The sequence below is a fragment of the Nicotiana tabacum genome, chromosome 4, assembly GCF_000715075.1.
Source record: "Nicotiana tabacum cultivar K326 chromosome 4, ASM71507v2, whole genome shotgun sequence".
In the NCBI taxonomy this organism is placed as follows: Eukaryota; Viridiplantae; Streptophyta; class Magnoliopsida; order Solanales; family Solanaceae; genus Nicotiana; species Nicotiana tabacum.
This window is the reverse complement of record NC_134083.1, coordinates 142,938,467-142,959,225: the sequence shown is the minus strand read 5'-3', so window position 1 is coordinate 142,959,225 and position 20,759 is coordinate 142,938,467.

Here is a 20,759-nt window from a genome sequence, read left to right as displayed (position 1 = left end):
TATTACATCCTTAATTTCCACAATTAATTGCTAGTTTTTGTCACTTATTTCTAATAAATCATAATTATTGTATGCTTGTTGTCTTATAATTCCATATTAATTATTGCATTTATTGGAGTAATTTCTTTTATAAGAATTGGTAAATCATATTATTGGAGGAGCGGGTTCATATTATTGGAGGAGCGAATTGCACGCGTACAACGGAAATGAAAGTGAATATATTGGAGGGGCAGGTTGCACGCCGCAACAGAATTGATTGAAATGAATATATTGGAGGAGCGAGTTGCACGCCGCATCAGAATTGATTGAAATAATATATTGGGATTGGGTTGCAAGCTGCAACAGAATTGAATATGAATATATTGGAGGAGTGGGTTGCACGCCACAATGGAAACTAATTGAAATGAATATATTAGAGGAGCGGGTTGCATGCCGCAATAGAATTTATTGAAAAGATATATTGGGATTGGGTTGTACGCCGCAACAGAATTGAATATGAATATATTGTGGGATCGGGTTTCACGCCGCAACGGAAACTGATTGAAATAATAATTGGTTATGATTGCCGAGTTAGCTTCAACTGTTGAAAAGAGATACCTGTTTTATTTCTATTATTGTTGTTATTATTGCTATTGCGTACATGTTAATGTAAGTGACCTGCCTTAGCCTCGTCACTACTTCGCCTAGGTTAGGCTCGGCACTTACTAGGTACATGGGGTCGGTTGTACTCACACTACACTTTGCACTTCTTATGCAGATACTGGAGTTGGTCCCAGCGGCGTATAGTAGATTTTCTCATATTCAGCTATTCGCAGGAGACTTGAGGTATAGCTACATGGCGTTCGCAGTTCTGAAGTCCCCTTCCACTTTATCATAGTTGTGTTTATCTTTTAGATAGCTTTATTTTCATTCAGACCTTTATTTATATTATTCTAGTAGCTCGTGCACTTGTGACACCAATTATGGGATGGTATTTAGACATCGGTATTATTATGGATTCTTCACTACCTTGCATACTTTACTTTTGCATTTGTTTCTTTGTTATTAATTAATTTAAAATTATTTTAAAATGGCTAATATTATTCTAACGTTGGCTTGCCTAGCAAGTGAAATGTTAGGCGCCATCACGGTCCCGAAGGTGGAATTTTTGGGTCGTGACACTTGTTTACTGTATTTGGTTTTAGACTATTGTAGACCGTATTTTCCACACTTGTAATGTATAGATGCTCAAGTACTCAGTGACACCGGGTTTCGGGAATATGTTTTACCTAGAATTTGTGGGATTTTCTATTAAACTTAATTATGATATTTTCCGTATTTAAAAGATATTGTGGGTTATTGATTATATCGGCTTGCCTAGTATTGAGATAAGCACCATCACGACGGGTGAGATTTTGGGTTGTGACACCCCTGTACTGCAAATTTACTTTTGGGACTACGAGGCGGTTCCTCGGGAGATTCCCATGTACTGCATATTTACTTTTGGGACTACGAGGCGGTACCTCGGGAGCGCCCCTGTTGTTTACCTCTATTTGTTGTGTTGATCACTTCTCAGTCATTTCGTTATATTATTATATCCCCTGTCTTATTTTTTTATTATTTCCAGTAGGGCCTGACCTGACCTCATCACTACTCTACCGAGGTTAGGCTTGGCACTTATTGGGTACCGCTGTGGTGTACTCATACTACGCTTCTGCATATCTTTTTGTGTAGATCCAGGTACTTCTTACCAGCCCAGAAATCAGTGAGTTACCTGTGTGCGGAGACTTCATGTAATGACCCAGCCGGTTGTTTTGAGAGTAATAGCCCTGATCCCCTATTTACTGCTTCTCCCATATCTATTTCTGCTATTGTGACTTGCCGGGAGGTTTCGTTTTGGTTTTTGGAGTGTTTTGGGACAATTAGTCCCTAAATGAAGGTTTAAGCCTTATGATCTGGACCGTAGTCGGAACAGTGTAAAGTCGACTCCGAAATTCGCCGGTTCTGTTAGCTACGTTAGGTGATTTTGGACTTAGGGGCGTGTCAGAATTGTGTTTTGGAGGTCCGTCGCTTATTTAGGCTTGAAATGGCAAAAGTCAAATTTTTGGAGATTTTGACCGGTAGTGAACTTTTTGATATCGGGGTCGGATTCTGATTCCTGGAGTTGGAGTAGGTCCGTAATGTTGAATATGACTTGTGTGCAAAATTTGGGGTCAATCGGATGTGATTTGGTTGGTTTCGGCATCGGTTGTCGAATTTGGAAGTTTCAAGTTCTTTAAGTTTGAATCGGAGGATGATTTGTGATTTTAGCGTTGTTTGATGTGGTTTGAGGGCTCGTCTAAGTTCGTATGGTGTTTTAGGATTGGTTGGTATATTTGGTTGAGGTCCCGGGGCCCTCGGGTGAGTTTCGGGCGGTTTACGGACTTGGAATGGAAGTCGAGAAATTTCTGAAGTTTGGTCTTTTGCTGGTATGATTGCACCTGCGAGGGTAATAGCCGCAGGTGCGACGCCGCAGGTGCGGAAGGTTGAGCGCAGGTGCGGAAGGGGTGGAGATCAGCATAGGTCGCAGGTGCGATGGTTTCACCGCACCTGCGATAGCACAGATGCGTACCAGTGGTCGCAGAAGCGGAGGCAGCCAGGGTTAGTCGTTTTCGCAGGTGCGCCCACAATTTCGCACCAGCGGGCACGCAGGTGCGAGCCCAGGCTCTGCAGGTGCGGAAATGCCTGGGCAGTGTTTAAAACCGAAGGACTTCGTGATTTTTGTCATTTTGGACTTTGCAAACTCGGTTTAGGGCGAATTTTGAGAGCATTTTCGAGGCATTTCTTGAGGTAAGTCCCTTGTGCTTATTTTTGATCAATAATCTTGCTTCCCCATTTATTTTTCCACCTAGTTAGTGTGTATTGACGGTGGAATTTGGGAGTTTGAGGCTAGGGATTTAGAAAGTTTGATTTGTGGATTTGAAGGACCATTTTGTGTCAGATTTTAGTAAATTTGATATGGTTAGACTCGTGAGTGAATGTGCTTTCGGATTTTGTGACTTTTACCCGATTCCGAGATGTGGGCTCGGGTCGACTTTTTAGGACGGATTTCGGAGTTTTTATTAAAATCTTGATTTCATATTTAGATTAGTCTATTATAGTTGTATTTATGATATGTAATTATTTTTGCTAGATTTGGGCCACTCGGAGTCGGATATTCGTGAAAAAGGAATTGTTACCGATTGATTGAGCTTGGTTCGGGTAAGTGGCTTGCCTACTTTGTGTGGGGGAAATCCCCTTAAGATTTGAAGCTATTGTGATATGTGAGCGCCGTGTACGTGAGGTGACGAGTACGTACACGGGTTAGTTGTGGAAAAACACGATTCCTTACTGAGCAGCAACCTGTTTTCCTTATATTTTGAGTTATACCATTTTAATGAGTATCAAACTATTTTCATTCTTAACTGAGTTATTCCAATATGTGTATCCTGTTTAATCAAATATCGCATGTCTACATGATTTAACTGTTTACTTGAACTCTGTGAAGCATGCCTAGTTAATCTTCCTGCTTTTTCCTCATTCTTTATCAGTATAGCCGTAGAAATCTTACTGCTAACTGTTGTATTTGTCGTTTGGTCTTTGTATTTACATTTGAGACTACGAGGTGGTTCATCGGGAGTTCTCCCTGCATATTTACTTTGGGACTACGGAACGGTATTTTGGGAGATCCCCCGGTCTTGTATATTTACTTTCGGACTACAGAACGGTATTCCGGGAGATCCCCCTATCTTGCATATTTACTTTGGGACTACAGAACGATATTCCGGGAGATCCCCCTGTCTTGCATATTTACTTTGGGACAACGTAACGGTATTCCGAGAGATCCCCCTGTCTTGCATATTTACTTTGGGACTACGGAACGGTATTCCGGGAGATTTCCCCTACACATTTATGTTTGGGACTACGAGACGGTATCTCGGGAGATCCCCTATTGTATTTCTGTGTATTGAGCTGTTACCTTCTATGAATTCCTTCTTGTTAAATTTCATTCTTTATTTTACTGCGATATTTCATTCTTGCCTTGCTTTATTATCATATTCTAGTAGGGTCCGGACCTTACCTCGTCACTACTCTACCGAGGTTAGGCTTGGCACTTACTGGGTATCGATCGTGGTGTACTCATACTACTCTTCTGCACATGTTTTGTGTGCAGATCCAGGTACTTCTTATCAGTCTCACTTCTAGCTGAGAGTGCTTGTTGGTGCATGGAGACTTCAAGGTATATCTGTCACGTCCGCAGACCTCGGAGTCCCCCTTTATTCCCTCCTATGTCATTTACCTTCCTTACTTCTATTATTAGACTCTGGTGTATAGAGATACTAGTTTCCTTCTGTAGCTTGTGACTTATGATGTTCCGGGTTTTGGGATTTTTGTGTATTTTTTAATAGTTGGTAATTGCACATGCCAGGCGGCATGGTACCCAGTTATGTTGTTACTACTACAATTAGTTGTTAAATTTATGTTTTCATTTAATTATTCCGCAAAATGTTACGCTTACCTAGTCGTTGAGACTAGGTACCATCATGATGTCATACGGAGGGGAAATTGGGGTCGTGACAAGTTGGTATCAGAGCTCTAGGTTCATAGGTGTCGTGAGTCAGAAGCAATTTCAGTAGAGTTTCGCGGATCGGTACAGAGACGTCTATATTTATCTTCGGGGGGCTATGGAACTGTTAGGAAAAATTTTACTTCTTTGATTCCTTGTCGTGCGAAATTGTTGACTTCAAAATTCTAAACTTCTGTGTTCTATTCTCTCACAAATGGTGAGGACACGTACAGGCGGATCAGATGACCAGGCACCCGCACCCCCTGCTAGAGCCAAGAGAGGCCGGGGCCGGGGTTAGAGGCCGAGGACGTCCACGTGGTGCAGCCAGAGAACCTGCACGAGCTGCTACAGAGGAGCTCCCAGTAGCTCCAACTGGATGGCAGACACCTGAGGCACCTATTTCTGCACCAGCACTCCAGGAGACTCTAGCCCAATTTCTGAGCATGTTCAGCACCTTAGCTCAGGCTGGATTGATTCCACTTGCTTCTGCCACATCTTAGGCCAGGGGAGGAGCATAGACTCCCGTCGTCGGTACTGCAGAGCAGCGGGCTCAGCTCGACCAGGTCTCAAAGATTTTACCAATACAGCCGGTAGCTCCAGCTCAGCCCGAGGTTAGGGCAGCAGCTTCTGAGGTGGAGCAGCTCAGACTTGAGAGGTACAAGAAGTACCACCCACCTACCTTCAGCGGATTGGCTACAGATGATGCTCAGGGTTTTCTAGAGGAATGTCATCGTATTCTCCATACTATGGGCATAGCGGAGATGAGCGGGGTTTCTTTTACTACATTCCAGCTTAGAGGACCAGCCTATCAGTGGTGGCGTGTTTATGAGTTGAGAAGTCCGGCTGAGGCAGCTTCACTTACATGGACTCAGTTCTCGGACATGTTTTTGAGAGAGTATGTCCCTCAGAGCCTCAAGGACTCATGGCGCGCGAAGTTTGAGTAGCTGCGCTAGGATGCTATGACTGTGTCAGAGTATGCAGTCTGTTTCAGTGATTTGGCCCGACATGCACCGGCCTTTCTTGCCATAGTTAAAGAGAGGGTTCGCCGGTTTATTGTGGGACTCCACCCCTGCATCTGGATTAGTATGGCCAAGGAGTTGGAGATGGATATTTCCTATCAGCAGGTTGTGAGTATTACTAGTAGATTGGAGGGCATGCTTGCCCGGGATAGAGAGGAGAGAGAGGCCAATTGGTCTCGAGAGACTGGTTATTATTCTGGAACTCGTGCCCCAGCAGCGCGCCATGGTAGGGGTTATGTAAGCCGCCCCGTTCATTCAGCTCTTCCAGCCGCCAGCGGTGTTCCAGCTCCTTCTAGACCCCAGGAGCCTTATTATGCACCGCCAGTATCTAGTGTGCCTCCTGCACGGGGTGTTCCTAGCGGCCAGTCCAGCAGACCTGACCCGAGCCAGTCACAGCAGCCACGCCCTCCCAGAGCTTGTTTTGAGTGTGAAAACACTCGCCATATGGTGATGGAGTGCCCCAGGATTAGGAGGGGTGCACCTCTACAGAATTCTCAGCCACAACATACTCCACCGGGTTCTCAGGCTATGATTACAGCACAAGCTACCACCCTACATGCTCAGCCAACTCGAGGTGGAGGTCGCCCTAGAAGGGGAGGCCAAGCCAGATATTATGCCCTTCCTGCTCGTACAGAGGCAGTTGCTTCTGATTCTATCATTACATGTATTGTTGCAGTCTGTCATAGAGATGCGTCGGTATTATTTGACCCAGGCTCTACATATTCCTATATGTCCTCTTATTTTGCCCCGTATTTGGGCGTATCTCGGGATTCTTTGAGTTCCCCTATTTATGTGTCTACTCCTGTAGGATATTCTCTTATTGTAGACCATGTGTATCGGTAATTTTTGATTGCTCTTAGTGGTTTTGAGACCAGAGCCGATTTATTATTGCTCAGCATGGTGGACTTTGATATTATTTTGGGCATTGATTGGTTGTCGCCCCATTAAGCTATTCTTGATTGTCACGCCAAAAACGTGACGCTGGCTATACCAGGTTTACCGCGATTAGAGTGGGGAGGTACCTTAGAGTATACTCCCAGCAGAGTTATTTCATTTATTAAAGCTCAACGAATGGTTGAGAAGGGGTGTGACTTGTATCTAGCTTATGTGAGAGATGTTAGTATTGATACCCTTGCAGTTAAGTCAGTCCCAGTAGTGAGGGATTTTCCAGATGTATTTCTAGCTGATCATCCGAGCATGCCACCCGACAGAGATATTGATTTTGGCATTGATTTGTTGTCGGGCACTCAGCCCATCTCTATTCATCCATATCGTATGGCTCCTCCTGAATTGAAGGAGTTGAAGGAGCAGTTACAGGAGTTTCTTGATAAGGGCTTCATTCGGCCCAGTGTGTCATCTTGGGGTGCTCCTGTCTTATTTGTGAAGAAGAAGGATGGTTCTATGCGGATGTGTATTGATTACCGACAGTTGAACAAAGTCACAGTGAAGAACAGGTAGCCATTGCCTCGTATTGATGACTTATTTGATCAGTTATAGGGTGCTAGAGTGTTTTCCAAGATTGACTTGCATTGAGGTTATCATCAGTTGAAGATTCGGGGGCCAGATATCCCAAAGACTGCTTTTAGGACCAGATATGGTCACTATGAGTTTCTTGTTATGTCTTTTGGGCTGACCAATGCCCCTGCAGCTTTTATGAACTTGATGCACAGTGTGTTCCGGCCTTATCTTGACTCATTTGTCATTGTGTTTATTGACAACATTTAGGTGTAATGCTGGACTCGGGAAGATCATGAGCAGCACCTGAGGACTATGCTTCAGACCTTGAGAGAAAATAAGTTATATGCATAATTTTCAAAGTGTGAGTTTTGGCTAGACTAAGTGGAATTCTTGGGTCATATAGTATCAAGTGATGGGATCCAGGTGGATCCGAAGAAGATTGAAGCAGTGCAGAGTTGGCCCAGACCGTCCTCAACTACGGAGATTTGGAGTTTTATTGGTTTGGCGGGGTATTACCGTCGGTTCGTTGAGGAATTCTCATCTATTGCAGCACCTATGACCAGGCTGACCCAGAAGGATGCTCCGTTCAGGTGGATAGAACAATGTGAGGAGAGCTTTCAGAAGCTCAGGACAACTTTGACTACAGTCTCAGTGTTGGTATTGCCTACAAGTTCAGGGTCTTATACTGTATTGTGATGCATCGCAGATTCGTCTCGGTGCGGTGTTAATGCAGGTCCGTAGGGTGATTGCCTACGTGTCCAGACAGCTAAAGGTGCATGAAAAGAACTATCCTATCCACGACCTTGAGCTAGAAGCCATTGTTCATGCCTTGAATATTTGGAGGCACTATTTGTACGGTGTCACTTGTGAGATCTATAACGATCACTGGAGTTTGCAGCATCTGTTCAAGCAAAAAGATCTTAACTTGCGTCAGCGGAGGTGGTTGGAACTACTTAAGGACTACGATATCACTATTTTGTACCATCTAGGGAAGGCTAATGTTGTGGCCGATGATTTGAGTTGCCGATCAGAGAGTTTGGGGAGTTTAGCATATCTACCAGCAGCAGAGAGGCCATTGGTGTTGGATGTTCAGGCCTTAGCTAGCTAGTTTGTGAGATTGGATATTTTTGAGCCGAGTCGAGTATTAGCTTGTGTGGTATCGTGGTCTTCTCTTTATGATCGTATCAGGTAGTGTCAGTATGATGACCCCCATCTGCTTATCCTTAAGGACACGGTCCAGCACAGTGATGCTAAAAAGGTCACTATTGGGGATGATGTTGCATTGAGGATGCAGGGCAGGCTATGTGTGCCTAATGTGGACGGTTTGCGTGAGTTGATTCTCTAGGCGGCTCACAGTTCGCGGTACTCTATTCATCCGGGTGCCGCAAAGATGTATCCGGACTTGAGACAGAAATAATGGTGGAGGAGAATGAAGAAGGACATAGTAGAATACGTAGCTCGGTGTCTGAATTTCCAGTAGGTAAAGTATGAGCATCAGCGGCCAGGTGGATTGCTTCATAAGTTAGAGATTCCTAAGTTGAAATGGGATTGGATCACTATGGATTTTGTTATTGGACTCCCACGGACTCCGCGGAAGTTTGATGCAGTTTGGGTGATTGTAGATAGACTGACCAAGTCAGCTCATTTCATTCATGTGATGACTACCTATACTTCCGAGCACCTAGCTTGAATCTACATCCGTGACATCTTCAGGCTTCATGGCGTACCAGTATCTATCATCTCTGACCGGGGTATGCAGTTTACATCACGGTTCTGGAGAGCTATACAACGGGTTGAGTTGAGCATAGCGTTTCACCCTCGGACGGACAGTCCGAGCGCACTATTCAGATACTGGAGGATATGCTCCGCGCTTGTGTGTTAGATTTTGGGGGTGCTTGGGACCAGTTCTTGCCACTTGCGGAGTTTACTTACAACAACAGTTATCAGTCCAGCATTCAGATGGCACTGTATGAGGCTCTGTATGGTAGGCGGTGTCGGTCCCTAATGGGTTGGTTCGAGCCGGACGAGGCCAGATTATTGGGTACGGACTTGGTTCATGATGCCTTGGAAAAGGTTAAGGTGATTCAGGATAGGCTTCGCACAGCCCAGTCCAGACAGAAGAGTTACGCGGACCGAAAGGTTCGAGATGTTGCATTCATGGTTGGAGAGAGGGTCTTGCTCCGGGTTTTGCCTATGAAGGGCGTTATGAGGTCCGGAAAGAGGGGCAAGTTGAGCCCAATGTTTATTGGTCCCTTTGAGGTGTTGCGGCGAGTTGGGGAAGTTGCTTATGAGCTTGCCTTTCCTCCCAGCCTAGCAGGAATTCATCCGGTATTTCATGTTTCGATGCTACGGAAGTATCGCGGCGATCCGTCTCATGTATTGGATTTCAGCTCAGTCCAGTTGGACAAGGATCTATCTTATGTTGAGGAGTCAGTGGCTATTTTAGACAGGCATGTCGGAAAGCTAAGGTCAAAGAACATTGCCTCCGTGAAGGTTCAGTGGAGAGGTCATCCGGTTGAGGAGGCGACTTGGGAGACCGAGCAGGATATGTGCAGCCGTTATCCTCATCTTTTGACCACTTCAGGTATGTCTCTATGCTCGTTCGAGGACGAACGATTATTTTAAGAGAGGGGGGATGTAACGACCCGTCCGGTCATTTTGAGAGTAATAGCCTCGATCCCCTATTTACTGCTTCTCCCATATCTATTTCTGCCATTGTGACTTGCCGGGAGGTTTTATTTTGGTTTTTGGAGTGTTTTGGGACACTTAGTCCCTAAATGGAGGTTTAAGCCTTATGATTTGGACCGTAGTCGTAACTGTATGAAGACGACTCCGGAATGGAATTTTGTTGGTTCCGTTAGCTCCGTTAGGTAATTTTGGATTTAGGGGCGTGTCCGGATTGTGTTTTGGAGGTCTGTAGCTTATTTAGGCTTGAAATGGCGAAAGTCGAATTTTTGGAGATTTTGACCGGTAGTGGACTTTTTTATATCGGGGTCGGATTCCGATTCCGAAAGTTGGAGTAGGTTCGTAATATTGAATATGATTGTGTGCAAAATTTGGGGTCAATCAAACGTAGTTTGGTTGGTTTCGACATCGGTTGTCGAATTTGAAAGTTTCAAGTTCTTTAAGTTTGAATCGGAGGATGATTTATGATTTTAGCATTGTTTGATGTGGTGTAAAGGCTCTACTAAGTTCGTATGGTGTTTTAGGATTGGTTGGTATGTTTGGTTGAGGTCCCGGGGGCCTCGGGTGAGTTTCGGGCGGTTAAGGGACTTGGAATGGAAGTTGAGAAATTTCTGAAGTTTGGTCTTTTGCTGGTATGATCGCACCTGCGAGGGTATTAGCCACAGGTGTGAGGTCGCATGTGCGGAAGGTTGAGCGCAGGTGCGGAAGGGGTGGAGATCAGCAGAGGTCACAGGTGCGATGGTTTCTCCACACCTGCGATAGCGCAGATGCGGATCAGTGGTCGCAGAAGCGGAGGCAGCCAGGGTTAGTTGTTTTCGCATGTACGCCCACATTTTCGCACCAGCGGGCGCACAGGTGCGAGCCAGGCTCCGCAGGTGCAAAAATGCATGGGCAGTGTTTAAAATCAAAGGGCTTCGTGATTTTTGTTATTTTTGACTTTGCAAACTCGGTTTAGGGCGATTTTTGAGAGCATTTTCGAGGCATTTCTTGAGTTAAGTCCATTGTGCTTATTTTTTATCAATAATCTTGCTTCCCCATTTATTTTTTCACCTAGTTAGTTTGTATTTAAGGTGGAATTTGAGAGTATAAGGCTAGGGATTTGGAAAGTTTGATTTGTGGATTTGAAGGACCATTCAGTGTCGGATTTTAGTAAATTTGATATGGTTAGACTCGTGAGTGAATGTGCTTTCGGATTTTGTGACTTTTACCTAATTCTAAGACGTGGGCCCGGGTCAACTTTTTAGGACGGATTTTGGAATTTTTATTAAAATCTTGATTTCATTAATTAGATTAGTCTATTATGGTTGTATATATGATATGTAATTGTTTTGTCTTGATTTGGGCTATTCGGAGTCGGATATTCATGGAAAAGGCATTGTTACCGATTAATTGAGCTTGGTTCGAGGTAAGTGGCTTGCCTAACTTTGTGTGGGAGAAATCCTCTTAAGATTTGAAGCTATTGTGATATGTGAGCGCCGTGTATGTGAGGTGACGAGTACGTACACTGGCTAGTTGTGGAAAAACCCGATTTCTTACTGAGCAGCAACCTGTTTAGCTTTAATTTTGAGTTATATCATTTTAATGAATATCAATATATTTTCATTCTTAATTGAGTTATTCCAATATGTGTAGCTATCCTGTTTAGTCTAATATCGCATGTCTACGTGCTTTAACTGCTTACTTGAACTCTGTGAAGCATGCCTAGTTGATCTTACTGCTTTTTCCTTGTTCTTTATCAGTATAGCCATACAAATCTTACTGTTAACTGTTGTATTTGTCATTTGGTCTGTGTATTTACTTTTGAGACTACCAAGTGGTTCCTCGGGAGTTTTCCCTGCATATTTACTTTGGGACTATGGAACAGTATTCGGTGAGATCCCCCTATCTTGCATATTTACTTTGGGACTACGGAACGGTATTCCGGGAGATCCCCCTGTCTTGCATATTTACTTTGCGACTACGGAACGGTATTCCGGGAGATAGCCCTGTCTTGCATATTTAGATTGGGACTACGGAACGGTATTCCGGGAGATCCCCCTTGCACATTTATGTTTGGGACTACGAGACGGTATCTCGGGAGATCCCCTATTATATTTCTGTGTATTGAGTTTTTACCTTCTATGAATTCCTTGTTAAATTTCAGTCTTTATTTTATGGCGATATTTCATTCTTGCCTTGCTTTATTATCATATTCCAGTAGGGCCCGAACCCGACCTCGTCACTACTCCACCGATGTTAGGCTTGGCACTTACTGGGTACCGATTATGGTGTACTCATGCTACTCTTCTGCACATATTTTGTGTGCAGATCTAGGTACTTCTTATCAGCCCCGCTACTAGCTGAGAGTGCTTGTTGCTGTACGGAAACTTCAAGGTATATCTTTTACGTCTGCAGACCTCGGAGTCCCCCTCTATTCCCTCCTATGTCATTTACCTTCCTTACTTCTCTTATTAGACTCTGATGTATAGAGATACTAGTTTCCTTCTGTAGCTTGTGACTTATGATGTTCCGGGTTTTGGGATTTCTGTGTATTTTTGAATAGTTGGTTATTGCACATGCCAGGCGGCATGGTACCCAGTTATTCCGTAAAATGTTAGGCTTACCTAGTCTTAGAGACTAGGTGCCGTCACGACGTCATACAGAGGGAAAATTTGGGCCGTGATACTTCAAGGTGCATCTGCCAGCGTCCGCAGACCTCGGAGTCCCCCTCTATCCTTATTATGTTGTTTTCCTTATTTTAGTAGACTCCGATGTATAGAGACAAATTATTTCTCTTAGAAGCTTGTGACTTGTTTCTACCTGGTTTTGGGAGATTGTAGTTCTTTGACTTGCTATTTTTATTTACTACAACTATTGAGGTTTGAGTTTCAGACTCTTATTATGTTATTCCGCAATTTGTTAGGCTTACCTAGTCTTAGAGACTAGGTGCCATCACGACATCCTATGGAGGGTGAATTGGGGTCGTGACTAGAAGATAGTAAGAGAAATGAGAGGGAAATCCCGTATTTGGGATCTCGATTTAGAATTACCGACCAACGTTGGTCGGTAATGTTGGTAGGTACACTAAGTGACCGGGCGTTTACTGTGTTTGACCAATAACAGACCAACTTTGGTCGGTTATATTTTTTTAAAACTAAATTATGTTTTTTTGTGTTTTTATTTCTTTAAATATTATAAACTATAAAAAAAATTAATATAAACTATAAGCATTTATTTTATTCAAATATATATTAACTATAAATAATTATAAAATATAAGCATAATCTTTATAAATAATTATATTAACTAATTACTTTTAATAAATTATAAGCGTATATTTTGTTCACACATATATATATTAATCAATCATAATAAAAAAAAAATAAAGGTATATGTATGAGACGTTTATTTTATTCGAATTCCACATTTCGTCTTATATATTCATTCTTTTTATAACTAATTACAAATCACATAGATTAATAAATATCGGTCAAGACGTTTTACCTTTTGTATTCATCTATCTAAGTTAATTATCTAAGTTATAATTAAGTATATAAATAATTTCACACACACAAACACACACACATACATACACTATATTGTAATTGATGATCAATCACATACATTACTACGTACGAAAACTTTATCAATTGATGAATTGATAAACCAATATTATTCTATTTTAAATATGATTAGTCGATTGTTATATTAACTCATTTACTTAATCTAATAACTTCTTTCGTTTCTTTAATTTGTGATCCATATATACATGTCAAAGATGTTTAGTATTAATTCTTCTACATTTCATTCATTCATCACTAATAATGCATGACATAGATTAATCGATATAGGTCGAGACGTTTTATTTTTAATATTCATCGATATAGGTCGAGACGTTTTATTTTTAATATTCATCGATGCATCTAAGTAAGTTATAAGTCGATGAATCAATTTACAAATAGATATATTTGATGATGATCAATTATATATACTAATTAAATTATTGCTTCTTCACAAATCTATCCCCAAAAGAACCCGACCTTGTCGCCCTAGCACTTCGTGTTCCACTATAAAAAAAAATAGCGTTTAGCGACAAACGTATTTCGTTGCTACACATGTTATTTCCGTCGCTAATCGGATTCAAGTTGGTCTCTAAAATGCTCGTAGCTAAAGCTCATAGCGACGAAAAATACAAACCGTCGCAGATCTAGCGACGGATTAGCGACGAAAATATATCTGTAGCAACGTTTAGCTACCGAAAAACCGTCGCTATTTTGCTTGGTTTCGTCGCTATTTTGACTAATTTTATTGCTACAATTCAAAATAAAATACGTTGTTTATTCTGATTAGCAACGAAAGAATCCGTCGCTAGTTCTTCTTCCTTTTAGCGATAAAACTCTTTTGTCGCCAATCCATCGCAAGATTTAATTTTATTTATTAATTTTAGCTACAAAAAATATTTGTCGCTAAATGTTTTTAAATTTTTAATTTATTTATTATTTTAAATGTACCTTGTTCAAGCATATTACAAAACTGCTATTAAATACACTTAATTAAAAGTGACTGATATTAATATAAATTAACATTCAACAAGGTCCAAAATATATATCATAATGCATATAACTGTATAATTAAGTACAAAACATCCACAAGCACCAATAATAAAGTCTAAACAAAATAGGCTAACTATGCGAGGCTGGAGAGTCATGGTCATCATCAGAACCCAATGCATGAACCTCATCAATGTTAGTAGCAGTAGAAGAGGTAGGAACTGTAGGTACCACATCTGATAGGTGGTTGGTAAGATCAATATTTGGCTGATGCGAGGGTAAAGAAACTAATTCGCGTACCCGCTCAATGATTACATGAACTATATGATCTGTTAGTACAGGAATCAATCGTGTCACAAACTCATCCAGATTCCCTATCGGTGTTGATTGAGCATTTAAAGGTGCTGCTGAGAAAGTTGCATCATATCCAAAAGAGTCACGAGGATTCGGCCCGTAGTAGCATTTTTCTTGAGATCCAAGACCATATACTCTTCATTTCTTTTCTCCTCCCGCAGCTTCGTAATATGCTTTACATTGATCAATATCAAATTGACTTTGTATTTGTTGTTGTAATATTTCCTGATACTTTTCCTGTAGAAGAGTTAATACTTAGTGAAATTGAAACATTAAAAAATATTGAGTATGCAATTTACAAAATGAAAAAAGATATGAAAGTGAAGTCAATAAAATTATTTAAAAAGTTGACTTACATGTACGATTTGGGATTTCTCACCAACAAAAGATTTTCCATCATTACTATGTGTATGGACATGCAAATGTTTCTCACTTTGTATTGGATCTCGGCCCTTTTTAATAGCCTATACAAAATATATTAAATTCAAAAGATTGGCAAAAAGACGTTTGTATAAAAATGAGATTGAAATATAACATAGAAAAAAGGAAGCAACTTAAGTAGAACAGAGAAACTAAAAACTAAACAAGTTCCCACCTTTAAAATCTTATTAGTTTAAGGCATAAGAACGTTTTTCTTTGGTGTCAAAATCAGTCTACTAGCTTAGTACTAGCTTGTGATAATAACAACAAAGGAATATAAAATACAGAGGGGTCAAACTTCCAACAATGTCACAAGGATGCATGTTTGGTGAAATAAACCTTACTACTGTCTTTTGTTTTATATTATTCGCCATGAAATCAAAAACAGAAAAATTGAATGGCTGTAACGGATGTATAAATTCATCTAACAGTTAATAGTACTATTCCAATTCCTTCAACAAACATTTTTTCAATTGTTAAGAAAGGTGCACTAATTGTTAATAAAGGTGCACTCTTGTAATCAGAAAGGTCAACAACTAGTAAGAAAGAAATCAACACCTAAAATCCCTTCATCCAGCTACTAACTTCAATTTCGACACACATTGACAACCCAGATTTTTTGAAAAGAAATTCTCAAACAATAATTTCAAGCACAGAATATTAAAAATAGAATAAGAGACAATCCACAGCTCACAACTTCAGGTAACCGAACTTAAATAAGATTTTCAGATTCGAATTAGTGCAAACTTAAATGAGATTTTCAGATATTTTATATACGCTTATAAGTCTCTTGCGATGCTCCCCAACACTGATAGAGTGTAACGACCCGATCGGTCGTTTTAACCTCTACCACGTCATTCAGTAGTTTGAGGCCATGAGTAGTTTCATTTCAGGTATTATGACTTGTACGAGTGGTCGAAATTTAATTTCGGGAAGTTCGGAGTCGATTTGGAAAGAAAATTCTACTTGCGGAAGCCTTAAGTTGGAGGAATTGACTAAAGTATGATTTTCAAATAAACGACCTTGGAATCGGGATTCGAAGGTTCCAACAAGTTTGTATGGTGATTTTGGACTTGGGTATATACCCGGAGCGGGTTTTGGATGACCCGGGAGCATTTCGGCGCCTATTATGAAAGTTGGCATTTTGGAAGAATTTCATAAATTTTAGCTGAAGTGCATTTCAATGTTATCAATGTACGTTTGGGATTTCGAGTCTGGAAATAGATCCTTATGGTGATTCTGGTATTAGGAGCGTGTCCGGATGTGGATTTGGAGGTCCGCAGGTCATTTTGAGGTCATTTGGCGAAAGTTGCAATTTTAAGATTTTTGGGAAGTTTGGCCGGGAGTGGACTTATTGATATCGGGGTCGGATTTCGATTCCGGATGTTGGAGTAGGTCTGTAATGTCAATTATGACTTGTGTGCAAAATTTGAGGTCAATCGGACGTGATTTGACAGGTTTCGACATCGATTGTAGAAGTTTGGAATTTCAAAGTTCATTAAGTATGAATTGGAGGGTGATCCGTAGTTTTGATGTTGTTTGTCTTGATTTGAGACCTCGACTAAGTTCGTGATGTATTTTGGGACGTGTTGGTATATTTGATTGAGGTCCCGAGGGCCTCGGGTGGATTATGGATAGTCAACGGTCCCGAGGGCCTCGGGTGTTTTGGGACGTGTTGGTATATTCCGATTCCGGATGTTGGAGAAGGTCCGTAATGTCAATTATGTTGTTTGTCTTAATTTGAGACATGGAGTTTTGTTGTGTTGCTGAAGGGCCTGAATTTTGGTGTAATCGCACCTGCGGAAAAAGGGCCGCAGGTGCGACGCAGCGGAAGCGGCAAGGCAAGCGCAGAAGCGGAGGTTGGCCAAAGGGCCTAGGGCCGCAGAAGCAGGCACAAACGCGCAGGTGCGCGCGCGCAGATGCGCTGCATGGGGCGCAGATGCGGGGGCTATTGGGCCGAGCTTGAACCGCACCTGGGATGGAATTTCTGCAGGTGCAGAGCCGCAGGAGCGGATGTTTGATCGCAGAAGCGAAAATGGTGGCTGGGCAGTGTGGTCCTTTAAGAACGGGATTTGGCTCATATTTCCTCCATTTTTCATTCGGTTGGTGAGATTTTTGAGAGGTTCAAAGGGGGATTTTCACCAAGCAATACATGGTAAGTGATTCCCACTTATTGCAAGTTAAATACATAGTTTGTATAAGAATTTAAACATGAAAATTAGTAGAAAAATTAGGATTTTGAAGAAAAACCTAGAATTAGTATATTTGGATTTTCGACCACGAAATTGGACATGAAATTGGAAATAAATTATTTATTTTGGGTCGTAATGCTATGGGTAGTGTTTATCTTTAAAATATTTCGGAATCCGGGCACGTGGGCCCGAGGGTGATTTTATCGACTTTTCGAGTGGAGTTGGAAATTATTGTAAATTGAATTGTAATGAGTATTATAGCATATATTTATGGATTCGCACATTCATTGACTAGTTTTGGAGCTATGGGCATCGATTGGAGTTGTTGGAAAGGCTTTGGAGCCGGTTACAGCATTTCGGAGTGAGGTAAGTCTCTTGTCTAACCTTGTAAGAGGAAAATTATCCCATAAGTGATTTAAATTAATAGTTGTTGCTAGTTGTCCGGGCTACGTACGCACGAGGTGACGAGAGTTCGTGCGTAGCTACCAATATTGCTATGTCCGGGTAGTTTAGGACTCAAATCATGAATTTCTTGTGATAATTGTATCCTTTATTTAATTAAAGTATTAGAGTTATACTATAAATTGCTAGAGAAAATAGTAATAGACTGAAATTTCACATATTTGAATTCTTGCCTAAAATATTTGATTGTTAATGGAATGTTTACATCCTTATGTGTTAGTCTTATAATATCTTCTCATTCCGGAGGTTCATAAGAAAATATCCTCCTTTCTTGTGGAGCGGGCCGAACGCCTCGGCAGTATAGATGCATCTATGGATCACGTCGCACGTCCCTCGGAAGTGTACACGACACTCTGGATCAGGCCAAACGACCTCGGCAGATATCGTGCCTAATAGTAAATACACGATACCTTGATATTTTATTGCAGCTTGTGAAGCTAAGTGATAAATTGGAAATTATTGGAATTGAAAGAATTAATTATTCCTGTTGGTTAAAGAAAATTATGGTTGTTCCTATAAATCATGGTGATTTAAATATTGCTATTTTAATATTATTGACCCTTAGTGAGTATCAAAGTCGACCACTCGTCACTACTTCTTCGAGATTAGGCTTGATACTTACTGGGTACACGTTGTTTATGTACTCATGCTACACTTGCTGCACATTTTTGTGCAGGTACAGATATGTCTAGCGGCCTTGTGGGCGCAGAGGTGTGGTTAAATGCATGGATTTAGGTGAGTTGCATTCTATATTACGATACGCAGCCAGCAGAGTCTCCTTCAGAGTATTTATATTTCTCCTGTCCAAATCTATATTCCAGACAGATGTTGTATTTTATTTTACATTCCTAGTTGATGCTCATGCACTTGTGACACCAGGTTTTGGGGTGATTATGGATTGTTCTGTACTGAACTTGTTAAAAATATTATTATTTACTCTGTAAATTTCATCTTTTACTATTTAATTTAAGGATATATGATTTCAAAAATATTAAAAATGAGAACCAAGCCAATATTTATTTTTGGCTTGCCTGACAGTGGTGTCCGACACCATCACGACCTTTAATGGATTTTGGGTCGTGACAACATGGTATCAGAGCACTAGGTTCACGTAGGTCTCACGATTCATGAGCAAGTCTAGTAGAGTCTTGCGGATCAGTACAGAGACGTTTGTACTTATCTTCGAGAGGCTACAGGGCTGTTAGGAGCATTTTCCGTCTTGATTTCCTTCATCGTGCGGTTTGATTCCATTGAGGCTTGTGTCTTTATTTCCTTCCTACTCATTCTTATATGATGTTGAGCGCTCGTGTCTATCGGACATCGAGGAGTTTCATTGGTACTATAGACGTGGAGCATGACATATCTCCCTGCGCATTCAAACAAGTTATTATCATCTTATTGAGGAAGGTCGCTCTGTCGTTTCAGCTCAGTATCAGTATTACCTAAGGTTTGAGATTTGTCATTGATTGTTATGATGATTCGTGCATTGCTATCGCACAGTGTTCGAGTAATAGTAGGATGCGTGTCTATGCGTCGAGGCAGTGAATGACTTGAAAGGAGGTTTTACTCAGTGCATGATTCAGAGATTCAGTATTTTATTTTCTACAGAGAACAGGCAATCGGACTACAAATGCTCAGGTTTGGGTCGATGGGGTAGCAAGACTTGGTATTTTTTAGCGTGGTGGAATTTTCATATGTGATGTGGTGACGTCGTCCTTGATGGAATGTGTTAAGTTCGCCGGTGTTATTGTCTTTTTCAATTCGCCTTTGGGGCAGGGTATTGTGAATGGTGCTGGGAAAATGGCTGTCAGAGGTCGCAGTGTGCTATGGTTCAGAATCGAATCGGTGATCCTAATGTTGATGGCTCAAGGAAGGTGATCTTCGGAGAGGTTTAGAGTTGGCGGCGGTCTGTTGGTTCAGGTTCTACAGAGATGGATTTTTATTTAAAGCAACAACTGGGCAACGAAGGATGAGAAAGGACATGTGGGAGGTGTCTTACGGTGGTTAAACTTATAGAAGGCCAAGTGTAAGAAAACAGAAGTCGAGTAGTTGCTTAAAGGAGAGGGTTTGACCAAAGTGGGAGAGTTTTCGGGTAGCATATGGGTTCTGTAGTAGGATAGCTACACACGCTGAGGAAAGTTTAGAGTGATTTGGAACTCATGGTGGACATTGACTAAGTCTCCGAACTTAATTTGGAATATTGGCTGCTATACGGAGAAAGGTTATGATGGAAAGGAGTTGCTTGATATGAAGAAGGATACAACATGACTTTGGATTGGAATGTATGGTCGCACCTTTAGTTGAGATCCATGAGGAGTGGACAGACTTGTACAGCTAGTGAATGAGCACGGGCTCAGGATGATTTATTGGGTTCGTGGTAATTATACTCGGTGTAGCGTTGTTGGGAGGTGTCGGCATGGAATTTTTACAAGTGGGTTATCTTCAGTGAGCAGGTTAATGGTTGTGTGGTGTTGACAAAGCTTCTGCGAAGAATTCTACTGGCTACCCCGTAAGAGGTCAAACATGTGAATGTGGCTAGTGATTCAAAGCGTTCATGAAATGGTTAACAGGAAGATTTCGAGGAATTTGGCGGGTCGATTGCGCGAGGACATGTCAGTGAGGAAGAAGGAATCTTGGTAGGTTCCAGGGTTATGTAATGGTATCTTCAAGCTAAGTAGGAGAGCCCCACCACCTACGATTGGATTGCATGGTTGTCTACTTGTGAGGTTTATGGTTATCCGCATATTGGTGGGTTATTACGGCTAAGGAAAGAGAACATCAGTGGTGAATGGAGCAAAGGATTTGAGGAATGTGTGCTATAATTGGTCTTATCAATACATGTCCAGGCTTTAGGAAGACTCAAGATTTATGTTTCGTGTAGATGGTATGTACAAGAGAGATGATTCAGCCGGGTGCTTCTTTGAGGGGGCGTTCATGTGCTAACAGAGCCTTGGAGTTTGATTATAGTCGAGACCAAGTCCGAGTGGGTGAATCTCAACAACTGTCTTAGTGGATTCAAAAAAAATATTTAAGTGTGGTGCCTAAGGATTTCGAGTTCATAGTATGGTTAGGTATC